An 18,740-nucleotide genomic window follows, 5' to 3' on the forward strand; every position below is an offset into this window, starting at 1 on the left:
TGAGTGAACGGAACGTCAAAACAGTCCAGAATGCATTTCAAATGGCGGCTTCCACACGGAGCGTTAACGAAAAGGAACGGTGCGGGACCTCAACCTCAACGTCCCTAGATAGGAAAAAATATATATATATACGTTTAAGGGTGGGGTAAGGTTTAGGGGTGGGAGGGAAGGAGGGGGGAAGACATGGTGGTGTCGATTGCTAATGCGCCGAAATTAACTTATTCTGACGCATGCTTGGACTGAGCAAGTGAGTGTATAGGGAGATGTGAGATGACGATTTTATCTTCTTTTTTCGATCTTTCATTCCTTAACCCAAGAGGCCAGAAGTAGGACCAGCGGTGTCTGTTGAGAAACATAAACATGATGCGAGGCAGATAGTTGTTCAACACAGATACGCTTCAGAGGTTTGCCCATGTTGTTGTTGTCTTCAGTCCTGAGACTGGTTTGATGCAGCTCTCCATGCTACTTTATCCTGTGCAAGCTGCTTCATCTCCCAGTACCTACTGCAACCTACATCCTTCTGAATCTGCTTAGTGTACTCATCTCTCGGTCTCCCTCTACGATTTTTACCCTCCACACTGCCCTCCAATGCTAATTTTGTGATCCCTTGATGCCTCAAAACATGTCCTACCAACCGATCCCTTCTTCTAGTCAAGTTGTGCCACAAACTTCTCTTCTCCCCAATCCTATTCAATACCTCCTCATTAGTTACGTGATCTATCCACCTTATCTTCAGTATTCTTCTGTAGCACCACATTTCGAAAGCTTCTATTCTCTTCTTGTCCAAACTAGTTATCGTCCATGTTTCACTTCCATACATGGCTACACTCCAAACAAATACTTTCAGAAACGACTTCCTGATACATAAATCTATGTTCGATGTTAACAAATTTCTCTTCTTCAGAAACGCTTTCCTTGCCATTGCCAGTCTACATTTTATATCCTCTCTACTTCGACCATCATCAGTTATTTTACTTCCTAAATAGCAAAACTCCTTTACCACTTTAAGTGTCTCATTTCCTAATCTAATTCCCTCAGCATCACCCGATTTAATTTGACTACATTCCATTACCCTCGTTTTGCTTTTGTTAATGTTCATCTTATATCCTCCTTTCAAGACACTGTCCATTCCGTTCAACTGCTCTTCCAAGTCCTTTGCCGTCTCTGACAGAATTACAATGTCATCGGCGAACCTCAAAGTTTTTACTTCGTCTCCATGAATTTTAATACCTACTCCAAATTTTTCTTTTGTTTCCTTTACTGCTTGCTCAATATACAGATTGAATAACATCGGGGAGAGGCTACAACCCTGTCTCACTCCTTTCCCAACCACTGCTTCCCTTTCATGCCCCTCGACTCTTATGACTGCCATCTGGTTTCTGTACAAATTATAAATAGCCTTTCGCTCCCTGTATTTTACCCCTGCCCCCTTTAGAATTTGAAAAAGAGTATTCCAGTCAACATTGTCAAAAGCTTTCTCTAAGACTACAAATGCTAGAAACGTAGGTTTGCCTTTTCTTAATCTTTCTTCTAAGATAAGTCGTAAGGTCAGTATTGCCTCACGTGTTCCAACATTTCGACGGAATCCAAACTGATCCTCCCCGAGGTCTGCATCTACCAGTTTTTCCATTCGTCTGTAAAGAATTCGCGTTAGTATTTTGCAGCCGTGGCTTATTAAACTGATAGTTCGGTAATTTTCACATCTGTCAGCACCTGCTTTCTTTGGGATTGGAATTATTATATTCTTCTTGAAGTCTGAGGGTATTTCGCCTGTCTCATACATCTTGCTCACCAGCTGGTAGAGTTTTGTCAGGACTGGCTCCCCCAAGGCCGTCAGTAGTTATAACTGAATGTTGTCTACTCCGGGGGCCTTGTTTCGACTCAGGTCTTTCAGTGCTCTGTCAAACTCTTCACGCAGTATCGTATCTCCCATTTCGTCTTCATCTACATCCTCTTCCATTTCCATAATATTGTCCTCAAGTACATCGCCCTTGTATAAACCTTCTATATACTCCTTCCACCTTTCTGCCTTCCCTTCTTTGCTTAGAACTGGGCTGCCATCTGAGCTCTTGATATTCATACACTTGGTTCTCTTCTCTCCAAAGGTTTCTTTGATTTTCCTGTAGGCAGTATCTATCTTACCCCTAGTGAGATAAGCTTCTACATCCTTACATTTGTCCTCTAGCCATCCCTGTTTAGCCATTTTGCACTTCCTGTCGATCTCATTTTTGAGACGTTTGTATTCCTTTTTGCCTGCTTCATTTACTGCATTTTTATATTTTCTCCTTTCATCAATTAAATTCAATATTTCTTCTGTTACCCAAGGATTTCTAGCAGCCCTCGTCTTTGTACCTACTTTATCCTCTGCTGCCTTCACTACTACATCCCTCAGAGCTACCCATTCTTCTTCTACTGTATTTCTTTCCCCTATTCCTGTCAATTGTTCCCCTATGCTCTCCCTGAAACTCTGTACAACCTCTGGTTCTTTCAGTTTATCCAGGTCCCATCTCCTTAATTTCCCACATTTTTGCAGTTTCTTCAGTTTTAATCTACAGGTCATAACCAATAGATTGTGGTCAGAGTCCACATCTGCCCCTGGAAATGTCTTACAACTTAAAACCTGGTTCCTAAATCTCTGTCTTACCATTATATAATCTATCCGATACCTTTTAGTATCTCCAGGGTTCTTCCACGTATACAACCTTCTTTCATGATTTTTAAACCAATTGTTAGCTATGATTAAGCTGTGCTCTGTGCAAAATTCTACTAGGCGGCTTCCTCTTTCATTTCTTAGCCCCAATCCATATTCACCTACTATGTTTCCTTCTCTCCCTTTTCCTACACTCGAATTCCAGTCACCCATTACTATTAAATTTTCGTCTCCCTTCACTATCTGAATAATTTCTTTTATTTCATCATACATTTCTTCAATTTCTTCATCATCTGCAGAGCTAGTTGGCATATAAACTTGTACTACTGTAGTAGGTGTGGGCTTCGTATCTATCTTGGCCACAATAATGCGTTCACTATGCTGTTTGTAGTAGCTTACCCGCATTCCTATTTTCCTATTCATTATTAAACCTACTCCTGCATTACCCCTATTTGATTGTGTGTTTATAACCCTGTAGTCACCTGACCAGAAGTCTTGTTCCTCCTGCCACCGAACTTCACTAATTCCCACTATATCTAACTTTAACCTATCCATTTCCCTTTTTAAATTTTCTAACCTACCTGCCCGATTAAGGGATCTGACATTCCACGCTCCGATCCGTAGAACGCCAGTTTTCTTTCTCCTGATAACGACATCCTCCTGAGTAGTCCCCGCCCGGAGATCCGAATGGGGGACTATTTTACCTCCGGAGTATTTTACCCAAGAGGATGCCATCATCATTTAATCATACAGTAAAGCTGCATGTCCTCGGGAAGAATTACGGCTGTAGTTTCCCCTTGCTTTCAGCCGTTCGCAGTACCAGCACAGCAAGGCCGTTTTGGTTAATGTTGCAAGGCCATATGAACGCTTATTATGGAACCTGTCTCCACTTAATACTGCTGCGTTTCGTTACTAAGTACACATTCACCTCCCCTGTGGCCTGAAACTGGCGTGGAATGTGAATTTTTGATTGTTGTAGAGAATTTTTGTCTGAAGATGGAGGTGATAAGCTTGCCGTGGCGAAATTGGTGACAGCTGGTGTGGTGAAACCTTATGTACGAGAGTAAACATCGCCCATATGACGTTGACAGGAGGTTTGCGGATGAAGATGTTACATGAGTGTGGTACTGAGGAAGTGACTAAATCATTTTGAGAGAGTTTTTTTCGGCAAAAAATGACGATTTGGCAGTGAATTTTCTCTCACATCGTCTGTATGTGCGTTTGAGCCCTTGAAGATTGCTAGAGGTGGAAAAAAACTTGTCCAGACACTGAGAAACGTATAACGGCGGCTTTCACGGTAAGATTCAGAGTACAGGAGGGTGTTGTGCTTTTGTTTTTACGATCTTTACTGCTGGCTCATGCATCCAGCGCAAGAAACACTTGCTATTACGTTGCATATGGTGTTGGGCTTACAACATTACTTTAGTTCGAAAATTACAAACAGGGAACAGCAGTTAGTATGTGATAGCGGGTAGTATGGGCCATTTGCTGTTTCTCGGGTTTGCCGCAAAACAACAGGCGCTTGCAGTGCGTGGAATAAAGGGCATACATCACTCCGCTATTCGCTGTTTGATAGAATTTGATGTTGCTGTTGACTTTGAGTCATAGTGAGAGGTGTACTTTTCAAATGGTTCAAATGGCTCTGAGTACAATGGGACTTAACATCTGAGGTCATCAGTCTCCTAGACATACAGTATAACTACCTAAACCTAACTAACCTAAGGACATCACACACATCCATGCCCGAGGCAGGATTCGAACCTGCGACCGTAGCAGCCGCGTGGTTCCGGACTGAAGTGCCTAGAACCGCTCAGCCACCGCAGCCGGCTGTACTTCTCAGTAACGGTCTATACTTTAAAGGTAAGAAAAAATGTTCAAATGTGTGTGAAATCTTATGGGACTTAACTGCTAAGGTCATCAGTCCCTAAGCTTACACACTACTTAACCTAAATTGTCCTAAGGACAAACACACACACCCTTGCCCGAGAGAGGACTCGAACCTCTGCCGGGACCAGCCGCACAGTCCATGACAGCAGCGCCTCGACCGCTCGTCTAATCCCGCGCCTAAAGGTAAGAAGTAATATCATACTAGTATTAATATATAAGTAATCTAATGTAGACAGTAATCATGAAATTCCACTCACTCAAGCCGATATCTGTTTCCAACGTCTTTTAATCAGCAGTGCCTGTCGAGTAGTAAGGGCTATACAAGTTTTGTTTTTATTTTTTTAGGGCATGATGAAGAAGCGTACCGACGAGAGGCGAGGGGAGTGGTTCACGACTGCAGTGAAACAAGCGGCTTAATGTGTTCTGGACGGCGGAGTGGCCGACAGCGCTGCGGCCGATCGTTTTAATGTTCCTAAAACTACACTGCAAAAAAGATTAAAGTCACTTGAAGGGAATCAGCAGGCATCTGTGACGCCTCAGAAGGTTTTTTTTCCAAACCAACATTTGAAGAAAATTGCGAAGAAATGCTTGTGTTACACATGAAATGTTTAAATTCCACGATTTTTTTTATTGTTCAAATTATTGGCTTTCGGGGCTCGCCCATTCAGCCATCTCAAGAGTGAAATATTAGTATGATGAAACGAGTATAAGGACTACACAACACCCAGCCCCAGAGCGGAGAAAATTGTCAAGCCGGCCGGGAATCGAACCTGCGCCTCGTAGCCTGCAGTCCGTCGCGCTGACCGCGTAACTACCGGGGCGGACTATATTCCATGTTAACAAATGATTAGCGGCCCTCCTAACCGCACGATTTACGACGAGCCATGTAGTTCGCACGGGAGAATGTCCTTGTGAACGATAATGAGGCAGCTTTGCTGTTAGGCCGCCGATCGCATGCGTGCCGCATCTGCCCTCCAGCCCATTGACGTGCGCACCTGACGTGTGGGTTGGAGTTGCTTTGTCACGCTTACTATTGTGTGCTCTCTCGCAGGTTCACTGTCAGTTAGCTACAGCATGCGACGGCGTTGTTGTGTACTCTTTCGCAGATTCTAGTCGGTAGCTTATACTGGAACTCAGTATCATGGCGGAGTCCCGTTTCTGAACCAAGGACTTCTTGACGAAATTATAAATACAGGGTGCGTCAAAAAAATGTATACACACTTTGAACTGTCATAGAGAATTTATTTCCCGTTCTACAAGGTTAAATACCTGTGAGAAAGTAATGTTATGTTTCTTCAACAGGTGGCAGCAGTGGCAAGGAAGTAAGTGCAACATGGCGGACATGCGTTTGAGCTTTGAAGCGCGAAAGCAGATAATTAAGTGGTACTGGGAGTTTGAGAATGTAACTGCGCTTCGAAGACATTGGAGAAGTGAGTATGGTACAGAACCACCTTCAAGGTTAACAATTACACGTCTACGAGACAAATTCGAAATTCATGGAACAGTGTTTGATGTGCATAAAGGTCCATCAGGGTGACCTCGTACAGCTGCAAGTGATGATTCCACAACTGCAATCTTGCTATGCAAGCGGCACATGAGAGTAATGTAAGTGCTAGTAGTGTGCTACACACTCTGAAGAAAGGTAAGTTTCGTGTGTAAATTCCAAGGCTGGTGCAACAGCTAAGTGATGACGATCCAGGTTGAAGGTTAGAATTTTGTGAATGGGTTCAGGAGATGGTGAGATGTGAACCGGGATTTATGGGTAGCATAATTTGGTTGGATGAAGCCCAATTCAAACTCAATGGAACTGTCAATAGGCACAATTGTGTGTACTAGGCTGAAGATAATCCTCACATTACAGTTGAAAAGGCTGTGAATTTGCCTGGTGTAAATGTGTGGTGTGGTTTGTCTGCAAGGGGACTCATTAGCCCTTTCCGCTTTGAAGGTACTGTTACTGAAGAAATGTAGAAACGTACCTAACAGTGCTTGCTGACTCCATATTCCCTACCATTCGTGCATTATATGGTAATGATGAGTTTTATTTCCAACAAGATGGCACCCCGCCGCTCTATCATAGGAACATACGAGCATACCTGGATCACAATGTGCCAGGCCAGTGGATGGGACACGGGGGACCAATCGAGTTTCCTGCACGCTCTCCAGACCTCACGCCGCTGGATTTCTTCTTATAGGGCACAGTAAAAGATGAGGTGTACAAATGTAAACAACGTAATCTGGACACACTTTGGAATGAGGTTCAGGCGGTGTGCACAGAAATCTCATTGGACTCATTGGTACGATGTGCAGAATCAGTGGAGACTCGTACTCATAAATGTATTGATGCTGAAGGCCAACAGTTGAACATTAATCACATTTGCAAAGTACATTTATTTTTCCAATTGGACTTTAAGCTTTCCATTTCCAGAAACTTAACATTGTAGAACGGGAAATAAATTATCTATGACGCTTCAAAGTGTGTATACATTTTTTGACGAACCCTGTATTTTCAAAAAGCAACAGTGTTTGTAGAACTGAGACACAAACACTACACAGGGTGTCCCAGGAGGAATTGTAAGTGTTCACTGATAAGACAGGAGCGATCGGTTGAAGCAAGAAGGTCTGGTAAGCATGGGATCTAAAATGCATACCTTAAAAGCTATGAGCACATCTTAATTTTCGACACTGGGCAACAAATCTCTATTCCTCCGGGGATACCATTTAAAGACTGTAGCTTATGATAAACGATAAATTGGTTGCATTTTACAAATCAGTTTTCCAGCAAACGAACTGTGACTTTGTTGGAAAAAACTGCCAAGCTTATGATACTCATTTAGAAAGGAACTTAGGAAAGTGTGTGACAGTTTGCATAGTGGCAGCTCTCTCGGTTATATTTATGTAGCAACTGTGTGTTACTGCGTGCTGCTTTTATTTGCTGCTAACGTTAGCTGGAAATTTTGACTATACAGAGAGATTTGCGTGATAGTAAGATGTCACCATCCCATGCTTCAACACTTTTTTCTGCTTCTTCTCCTCCTACACCTGCAGCGTCTCACACTTCTGTTCCAGGTCAAGTAAGTATTTCCCTCGACACATTTTACGGCCAGTATAGTAATTATATGACCACAGCGGGGTGAAAGTGACGAGTCGTTTTTTCTCGTGTTTAACCAGTGACGTTGCCAAAGTGTGTGAATTTTCTGCTAACTAATTTTTCAGCAAATTTCTCAAATTAAAAAAAAAATTAATACAATAAGTAGACAGTGACGATGTGGAAATTCCTGTGGCACATTTGAAATCTTCTAGGGAGTGGCCTGGTGCTATAAATCTGACAGTCGCTCTAAGACGTTGCTCTGTGAAAATGCTCTTCCTCATAACACTGTTGTTCAAGCTTAATTTACCCTTGACGATGTCCCACAGTACTTCATTCTTAGTTCGATGGACATCTAGGTAACTGTACTCCTTACCCCACGTACCACGTTTTCTCTGTTTTGTATTCCTGTTCACAATCATAGTTGCAACACCTATCGCGGTAGTAACGATGATAATTCGTATTCGATCTCTTTTCGCACGGAACGTGGCTGCAAACGTATCCACTGCTGCACGCAACCCAAGATTTTAGAACTGACAAAACACCACCACTACGCTTGCCCATGTACCTATGTGCGGGTTCACCGTTGCATGCCGGCACAGAATACAGTGTATATAGAATGGAAACACGGCTGCAATCCATGCGACAAAATTTAGTGCGCGCGTACAAAGTGTACCATTTTGAAATAGAGAAAACAGCCTTATCTGAAGCCTAATGCGAACTGATAAATCTTGTTTTTTTATTTATTTTATTAGCTGAGCATTTCAGCTGCTGGGCTTGCCAACAAGTAAAGAGTTGTTTGCTCTACTGTCAAAGTTAAAATATATAATGAGCAGGAGTAAGAGAGAAGACCACACAGGCAAGTGACGAGCAGTTCCCACAAAATAGCTGATAGCAGTGTCCGTACATGAGAAAAATGAGTTTTTCAGTTTTCTTGCTGTAAACAATAAAAGCTCATTTAACTGTAAAAATAGTGTATGTAAATGCAGCAAAGCTACATCGGCACCTGGAGTTAGTTTTTCAGTACAGGTTCTCCTTTTCCTCTAAAAAATTAAAAACGACTTGTTTACGATTTGCATGTTTCTTCACTACTGTATATAATACCTCTCATTTGATTCTGAGGAAACTAATAAGTGCTTAAAATTGATTTATTTCGTATCTTACATTTTCCCAGTAGACCTTGATGATCAAGTTCTGTTTTTTTATGTTCGTCATAGCCACTGTGCTACTTAATTTCCAAGTAATCTGCAGCATATAATTTGAAGGCTTTACAGTGATAAATATGGCCACTAGCTACTTCACATTTGGTTCACATTAGGTGATACGTTGCTGTGTAATAAATGTAGCTAACATATTGAAATTGTTTTTAAAGTTGTAAAGAAAGTCACATATCACTACAGTACGGAGAAAATGGAAGTTAAAGTATTTTATTATTGGCAGGCTGTCTAACGGCATCATGCGCAAATATCATGCAGTTCACTCTTGAACAATTCGTGCAAGTAGGGGATGCACATTTCTCAAAATAGTGTTCGTGATTTATTGTTGTACTCACTGCTGGAAGAAAATAATGATGATGAAGAAGGAGAAGACACTCCACATCAACAGTTACGTAATGTAAAGGCTGAAACACTTCTCATATTTAGGACAAAGTGTTACGGCCAGTATGTAATTATATGACCACAATGTGGTGAAAGTGACCAGTCATTTTTTCTCGTTTTTAAGCAGTGACATCGCCAAAGTGTGTGAATTTTCTTCTATGTAATTTTCAACAATTTCTCAAATAAAAAATATTAATACAATAAGTAGACAGTGACGATGTGGAAATTCCTGTGGCAAATTTTAAATCTTCGGGGGAGTGGCCTGTTGCTATAAATCTGACAGTCGCTCTAAGTAGGGGATGCACATTTCTGAAAATAGTGTTCGTGATTTATTGTTGTACTCAGTGCTGGCAGAAAATAATAATGATGATGAAGAAGGAGGAGAAACTCCACATCAACAGTTACGTAATGTAAAGGCTGAAACACTTCTCATATTTAGGACAAAGTGTGACAAAAATTTCTTTGTGAACTTATCAGTCGTCATTTATTAAATGAATATGATTTATCTTACATAATACGTAAGAATGAAATTGGAGGTCTGGGTCTCGTTTCAAACATTTTTATAAATTAAATTTTAATGCCGTCTACTCTCTTCATTTAAAGCGATACCTACATTAATTCGAAGTAAATTCGCTGACTGCCAATATCTTGGCATCACCTGTGTATTATGTACAGAGACACTACCCATTAATGAAATATGAAAATTTGTGGTGGACCGGAACTCGAACCCGCACTTCTCGCTTAATGTGTGCGGTCACCTTAACCAATTCAGCTGTCCGTGCACGGAAATTTCCTCAGATTAATTTCCGATGGCTGTCAATCATCGTTTTTATGACTGTTGGTCCATACATGCAGGTAAATAATATCTGTGTGTTACTTTCAGGCTGAACATGAATGAATATTCCAGCAAATACTGAAACGCCTGCAGAATGCCTCGTGACAGCTGCTTTATAGGAAGTGAACTTGATTTTTTATAGGAAGTGAACTTGATTTATCAGTTCAAAGTCCCAAAAAAAGAAAAAAACAGTAAAAGAAAGCTGCTGAAAGGAAAATACCGATATTTACAAAGCAAAGTAGCTTTATTGTCATCTGCAGCAAGTGGCGGATACAGAGAAACTTCAAGGAGAGCGCGCTTAAGAAATGTTGAGGTACATTTACTTTTATCGTAATAAAAAAAAATCAAGTCACATGCAGAGTTTAAGAAAGTTTTATTTAAAGTGATTATACACATATACAAGATAATGCCATGTTATGATGTAAAAAAGTTACAATTGTGGTTCTCTTCCTTAAATGATGAATTCTATGCACCTCTTCTTTCTGGTAAATTGGTGAATTACATCGTCAATAGGACAATCAATGTCAGGGTGAGTGTTCAATAGAGCTAAGCCATTAAGTCGATCCTCCTCCACAGTCAACCTCAGCCATGTTTTTGTACGCCGCAATGTTGTAAAACTTCTTTCTGCTGTAGCAGTAGAGGTAGACAAGCAAATGTTTGTGCAAAGTAGGATAGTCAGATCTAGGACAAACAGACAACGCTTGCATAACAGAATCACGATCATTAAGAGCGTTTATGCACGTTTGCCTGTATTGAACAATCTCTCCCATTAGACTCTTTTTAATCACGAAGAGTGATTCTTCTTCAATTAACGTTAGTTCAGTTAAGCACTGATTTAATTTATGTGCCAGATCATTGCCATCATGTTTCAGTAGTTGTGAGGGGAAAAGTATGTTGAATCTTAAATGATGAATATTTTATTCAGCAAAACATTCTCTCATGTCCGTCGTAGCATGGTCCAGTGTTGGAATAAAAACAGTTCTTTTCCAATATGTCATAGCATCATCATTATGATCGCAATTTTCCCTGTGTTTTCGTCTGCCTGTAAGACGAGGAACACTCATCTCCACGGATAACTCTTCCATAACTGTCTTCCCGTCTTCAACAATACGAGCAAAGTGGCTATCATCATTAGCTCTCATGCCGTCGTACACCTAGAGCAGCGAATCTAATTTTTCATTTGCCATCGCGACGTCCAAGCTGTGGTCCTGTTAACATTTTGCTGACTGGATATGTTATGCTCATAACGTCACTAAATGTAAACAGAGTGATAATAAACTCGCAATTTGAGAGAGCTCGAAGGAGAATATTGGCTTTTGCAGCCGTTGTTCAATCCCCCCAACACTGTCTTTCTTTAAAAACTTCGCAAACTGTTCCGAGATCAACTGCGAACTGAATAAGAGCATCACGTTGCTCAACCCATCTCGTTTGACAATGTAACTGCAGCGAGTGTTTTAGGTGACTCTTCACAATGTTGCGAACCGCTTGCTAGACGCTGTAAAGAACGATATTACGTCTTCAGTAATACCAACTTTGTTTCTCACAGTTGTAACTTTGCAGCTGCGAGAGACAGCGACTTCGACACGGTGCTAATTGCGCATTGATAGCTTTCTTTCTTATTGTAGCCACAGCTTCTTTCAATTCCGACATATTAACTAAGAAACCACCACAGCCTATATCCACACAGTTCTCCAGTGACACGCCGCCAGGTGGCTTGCGGAGTATGGATGTAGATGTAGATGTAGAAAGGCTTTCCTTTCTCCTTATAATCTTAGTACCTAATACAACACCAGTAACGCTGTGCTCTTCATCTTGACTGTCTTGAGGTTCATCGTGAATGTTTCCGTTGCCTTCATTGTCGTTATGGATGTCAAAGGAAACCAAAAATCTTTCGTGTAATTTGCTGTCACTATCAACATATCTTGCAGCTAAACTCAGTTGGCCGATGTGCGCTATGTACTTAGTCTCATCGAAGATGATGATGTAATAACGAGAATCTTTGATTTCCTTCGTATTCTCAATAACATCACTGTTTCATGGCATCAAATAAGTTCGCCACACATTGTTTTACTTATGTAGGTGGCGTTCGCTGTAGTGGTCTCAAGATGATGTTTTAGTTGCAAATCTCCAGCGTCAATTCTAAATCTTAGAAGAGCTTTAAAGTTTCCCCTTGTTACTCACTATACTTTCACGATCATTTTCGTTTTTTAATAGACTCCCATCATTTCTATGCCCCATAAAGAAATATTTTGCTTTCCTGAAGTATGATTGTTTTTATTATAGGTAGAAGACGGTCCCCCCCCCCCCCCCCAAACCATAGACCTTGCCGTTGGTGGGGAGGCTTGTGTGCCTCAGCGATACAGATAGCCATACCGTAGGTACAACCACAATGGAGGGGTATCTGTTGAGAGGCCAGACAAACGTGTGGTTACTGAAGAGGGGCAGCAGCCTTTTCAGTAATTGCAAGGGCAACAGTCCGGATGATTGACTGATCTGGCCTTGCTGTGCTGGTACTGCGAACGGCTGAAAGCAAGGGGAAACTACGGCTGTAATTTTTCCCGAGGGCATGCAGCTTTACTGTATAATTAAATGATGATGGCGTCCTCTTGGGTAAAATATTCCGGAGGTAAAATAGTCCACCATTCGGATCTCCGGGCGGGGACTCCTCAAGAAGATGTCGTTATCAGGAGAAAGAAAACTGGCGTTCTACGGATCGGAGCGTGGAATGTCAGATCCCTTAATCGTGCAGGTAGGTTAGAAAATTTAAAAAGGGAAATGGACAGGTTAAAGTTAGATATAGTGGGAATTAGTGAAGTCCAGTGGCAGGAGGAACAAGACTTCTGGTCAGGTGACTACAGGGTTATAAACACAAAATCAAATAGGGGTAATGCAGGAGTAGGTTTAATAATGAATAGGAAAATAGGAACGCAGGTAAGCTACTACAAACAGCATAGTGAACGCATTATTGTGGCCAAGATAGATACGAAGCCCACACCTACTACATTAGTACAAGTTTTTATGCCAACTAGCTCTGCAGATGACGAAGAAATTGAAGACATGTATGATGAAATAAAAGAAATTATTCAGATAGTGAAGGGAGATGAAAATTTAATAGTCATGGGTGATTGGAATTCGAGTGTAGGAAAAGGTAGAGAAGGAAATGTAGTAGATGGATATGGATTGGGGCTAAGAAATGAAAGAGGAAGCCGCCTGGTAGAATTTTGCACAGAGCACAACTTAGTCATAGGTAACACTTGGTTTAAGAGTCATGAAAGAAGGTTGTATACATGGAAGAACCCTGGACATACTAAAAGGTATCAGATAGATTATATAATGGTAAGGCAGAGATTTAGGAACCAGGTTTTAAATTGTAAGACATTTCCAGGGGCAGATGTGGACTCTGACCACAATCTATTGGTTATGACCTGTAGACTAAAACTGAAGAAACTGCAAAAAGGTGGGAATATAAGGAGATGGGACCTGGATAAACTGAAAGAACCAGAGGTTGTACAGAGTTTCATGGAGAGCATAAGAGAACAATTGACAGGAATGGGGGCAATAAATACAGTAGAAAAAGAATGGGTAGCTTTGAGGGATGAGGTAGTGAAGGCAGCAGAGGATCAAGTAGGTAAAAAGACGAGGGCTAGGAGAAATCCTTGGGTAACTGAAGAAATACTTAATTTAATTGATGAAAGGAAAAAATATAAAAATGCAATAAATGAAGCAGGCAAAAAGGAATACAAACGTCTCAAAAATGAGATCAACAGGAAGTGCAAAATGGCTAAGCAGGGATGGCTAGAGGACAAATGTAAGGATGTAGAGGCTTATCTCACTAGGGGTAAGATAGATACTGCCTATTGGAAAATTAAAGAGACCTTTGGAGATAAGAGAACCACTTGTATGAACATCAAGAGCTCAGATGGAAACCCAGTTCTAAGCAAAGAAGGGAAAGCAGGAAGGTGGAAGGAGTAAATAGAGGGTCTATACAAGGGCGATGTACTTGAGGACAATATTATGGAAATGGAAGAGGATGTAGATGAAGATGAACTGGGAGATACGATACTGCGTGAATAGTTTGACAGAGCACTGAAAGACCTGAGTCGAAACAAGGCCCCCGGAGTAGACAACATTCCATTGGAACTACTGACGGCCTTGGGAGAGACAGTCCTGACAAAACTCTACCATCTGGTGAGCAAGATGTATGAAACAGGCGAAATACCCTCAGACTTCAAGAAGAATATAATAATTCCAATCCCAAAGAAAGCAGGTGTTGACAGATGCGAAAATTACCGAACAATAAGTTTAATAAGCCATAGCTGCAAAATACTAACACGAATTCTTTACAGACGAATGGAAAAACTGGTAGATGCGGACCTCAGGGAGGATCAGTTTGGATTCTGTAGAAATACTGGAACATGTGAGGCAATACTGACCTTACGACTTATCTTAGAAGAAAGATTAAGGAAAGGCAAACCTACGTTTCTAGCATTTGTAGACTTAGAGAAAGCTTTTGACAATGTTGATGGAATACTCTCTTTCAAATTCTAAAGGTGGCAGGGGTAAAATACAGGGAGCGAAAGGCTATTTACAATTTGTACAGAAACCAGATGACAGTTATAAGAGTCGAGGGGCATGAAAGGGAAGCAGTGGTTGGGAAGGGAGAAAGACAGGGTTGTAGCCACTCCCCGATGTTATTCAATCTGTATATTGAGCAAGTAATAAAGGAAACAAAAGAAAATTTCGGAGTAGGTATTAAAATCCATGGAGAATAAATAAAAGCTTTGAGGTTCGCCGATGACATTGTCATTCTGTCAGAGACAGCAAGGGACTTGGAAGAGCAGTTGAATGGAATGGACAATGTCTTGAGAGGAGTATGTAAGATGAACATCAACAAAAGCAAAACGAGGATAATGGAATGTAGTCGAGTTAAGTCAGGTGATGCTGAGGGAATTAGATTAGGAAATGAGACACTTAAAGTAGTAAAGGAGTTTTGCTATTTGGGAAGCAAAATAACTGATGATGGTCGAAGTAGAGAGGATATAAAATGTAGACTGGCAATGGTAAGGAAAGTGTTTCTGAAGAAGAGAAATTTGTTAACATCGAATATAGATTTAAGTGTTAGGAAGTCTTTTCTGAAAGTATTTGTATGGAGTGTAGCCATGTATGGAAGTGAAACATGGAAGATAAATAGTTTGGACAAGACGAGAATAGAAGCTTTCGAAATGTGGTGCTACAGAAGAATGCTGAAGATTAGATGGGTAGATCACATAACTAATGAGGAAGTATTGAATAGGATTGGGGAGAAGAGAAGTTTGTGGCACAACTTGACAAGAAGAAGGGATCGGTTGGTAGGACATGTTCTGAGGCATCAAGAGATCACCAATTTAATATTGGAGGGCAGCGTGGAGGGCAAAAATCGTAGAGGGAGACCAAGAGATGAATACACTAAGTAGATTCAGAAGGATGTAGGGTGCAGTAGGTACTGGGAGATGAAGCAACTTGCACAGGATAGAGTAGCATGGAGAGCTGCATCAAACCAGTCTCAGGACTGAAGACCACAACAACAACGACAAGACGGTCTCTGTTTTCCCTAATGTTTTCCATTCTCTGTCTTGACAATTGATTTATGACCTCAAGTTCGCGGTTATCTCGTGTCGCCAAAAGTAATTTTGCATCTGTTGACGCTTCAACGTGGTGCTTGAGTTGAGAGTGAATCTGGAGGTCACCATCTTTACCAGTAAGTCTGGCAAACTTTGTTAGTGATTTTCTGTTCTCCAACCATTTTATTATTCACAAAAATTGAACAGTTAATGCAAAGAAGTCCCTTTTTAACTTGTGAGAACACCAGCAATAGATACTGTCAAAGTGATTATCGTGCACTTGTCTGAATTCAACCTGTCTGCTCTTGTGCTCGGAAGTAGGAAAGATATAACCTTTTTCAGGTTTCCTTGGAGCTGTGAGAAGCTTGTGTTTTATACCATCACTAATATTTCCTGACGCTAATATTTCGAAATAATTGATAATATCCGTGGGATTAAAGGAATCGGTCGATGAACTTTGTCGTGGAAGTTTCGACGAAGTGCTGGACTCTACCTGTACAGCTGGTGGTGTTTTTGCAGCTGAATGGTGACCGGAATTTTCAGATGTTTCTACTTTTCTTTTTATTATTACATAACCACCCATTTTATTATATTGTTACGGCACCGGTAAATTAGATGCCAATTATTCTCAAATAAACACTTCATCCGCACTGAAAAATGCAACAGTAACTTAGCACAAGGTCACACTCCGTGTGTTCATAATGTCACTAAGCATGACACTGAAGTCCGTGGTAATAGCCAATAATCGCAATTGTTCACTTTTTATCACTTCCAAGTTATCACGACGATTGTAGCTTTCAAACTGACTATCTGGCAGCGACTCTGCTTCACTTATATATGTGGCTCTATTGTTTTGAGAATATTCGAAGCCAGAATGTTTGCTTCTTGGCTGTTATGGAGTGTGAACAACTACCTACTGTGAAAGCGACAAGCCAATATGTACCTTACGACGTATAAAGGGAGAGTTTCCAATGATGACGTCGTCCAGCAATTTATGTGTATGCGGTTGCGTTCCTTTCTAGTGCATTCGATAGAGGGCCTATATAGTAGCAACATGTTTTCTCAAAAGTCACTATAACCGGACTTACATGTATCAATAGTTTCCCATACCTAACTCGTATTACGCATTAGGTATGGGAAGCTATTGTTATGTTATTAGTAACAACAGTTTGGTAAGAAATTAATCACTCTCACTCTTTACTCTTGCACTTGCTACAACTAGGACTGAAACGTCCCCTTAGAAGAATTATACATGACTGTGCTTAAACTGACACACAATATTTTTTAGCGCAACGCAATCTGACTTTCAATAATCCCTACAAAAGAATGGCCCTGACTAACATTAACCTATACCTTTCACAAATCACTTACCTCACCAAAAATCTTCGTTACTCAAACTACTGCAATACAGCGAGCGCCACTACTGCCAGCTAAATAAAAGATTCAAACTACGGAAGGCACTAACTACTGATAGGCATAGTTAGCAAATGAAAGATTTTCATAGAGAACAAACAATGTATTTACCTTAATAGTCATAATATATATAGCAGTTCATGACATCCATTCTTACAAATGTACTGTTTCTGATGGACACACCTCCAGATTATCCATTCTCAAAAATCCGCCATCTCACTTCTCCACATCCACCACTGCTGGCGGCTCACCTCCAACTGCGCCACGCTACGCGCTGTTAACAGCCAACCGCCCAACACTACAATGGCAGACAACAATGCAAACTAGTCGCGGATTGCACACAGCACAGCCAGTGATTTTCATACAGAGCGCTACTTGGCGTTACCGATATAAAAACCTAAATAGCCTTCTTACAGGACTTTTTACTTATTAATTCTTGAGTCTTAATATTTCTGCTTTTGAATGTAAACTAGTTTCCTATTCGACGAATAGTCCGTTTTAATAACGCTACGTATCGAAGGTTCTCAGTAGAAGCGAACAGCAGAATATTCGCGACCTTTCTCGAACAAATGCCCCACAGAATAACGTATCGAGATCACTAGAATGGTCTCGTCTTTTCTGGTAGGTATGCGTTAGCTATCTTTGTACCAGACCTTCGACCATAGATACGAAGCACCAGACAGAAACGTATGAAATACGATGACGCGGACGCGCGTGCTATATAGGAAAGTACAACTACTCGATTCAGTGGAGTCGACTGACGAAAGAAACGAACGTATAGCGTGCGGGCTGATCGGTGGAGGCGGCGCAGGTGGCAAGGGGCACTGTCTGCAGCTAAAAGCAATGGCGGCTCACAGCAAGCACAAGGGGACAGTAATAAATTTAAAAGCTTATGCATTCAGTTGTTAACTAAAGATTTATCACAACTTGTTTCACTAGTGTTCCTTCCGTAAAACTTTTCATTCAGTCAGATTACTTCCGTTTCGTAAGAATGACCATTTTGAACCATAGTAGTAAGAAGCTACCGTATCGCGTTTACTCAATTTCAAGATGACAGTCTTCCAGAAAACACCAATCTTCCAAGTTTAATGCATTCTGTCAAATTCAGTTGATCACACGTTGCAAGGGTTTTTAGTGAACTGTTATTTCTAATTTGTACTTCCGGGGGATAAACAGATTAGTTTGCTTGTGAACTACAGAAACACCTTTTTTCATTTTAAAAAACTATCTTTCGTTGTATAGCCCACTCTACCCAACACGTTTCTTAGTATCGCGGATTGGTAGTCTGAGACGATAATTTTTTTCTATGCGTTGCTTTGGTTAGAAATCTTTTTTTCACTATTTACAGCAAACAAAGTCCCAATTGGACTACTCGTGTCAGATTCACACAGGCCACTGTTTACAATTACACCTCAGATGGGTTCAGTTTCCGTCACACCAATCTACAGCGCCTTCCATACATGTAGATGCATTGGCAACACAATTATATTAACTTTATTTTACACTACTAGCCATTAAAATTGCTACACCACGAAGATGACGTGCTACAGACGCGAAATTTAACCGACAGGAAGAAGATGCCGTGATAAGCAAATGATTAGCTTTTCAGAGCATTCACACAAGGTTGGCGCCGGTGGCGACACCTAAGTGCTGACATGAGGGAAGTTTCCAA

The sequence above is a fragment of the Schistocerca gregaria genome, chromosome 1 (assembly GCF_023897955.1).
Source record: "Schistocerca gregaria isolate iqSchGreg1 chromosome 1, iqSchGreg1.2, whole genome shotgun sequence".
NCBI classification, from domain to species: domain Eukaryota; kingdom Metazoa; phylum Arthropoda; class Insecta; order Orthoptera; family Acrididae; genus Schistocerca; species Schistocerca gregaria.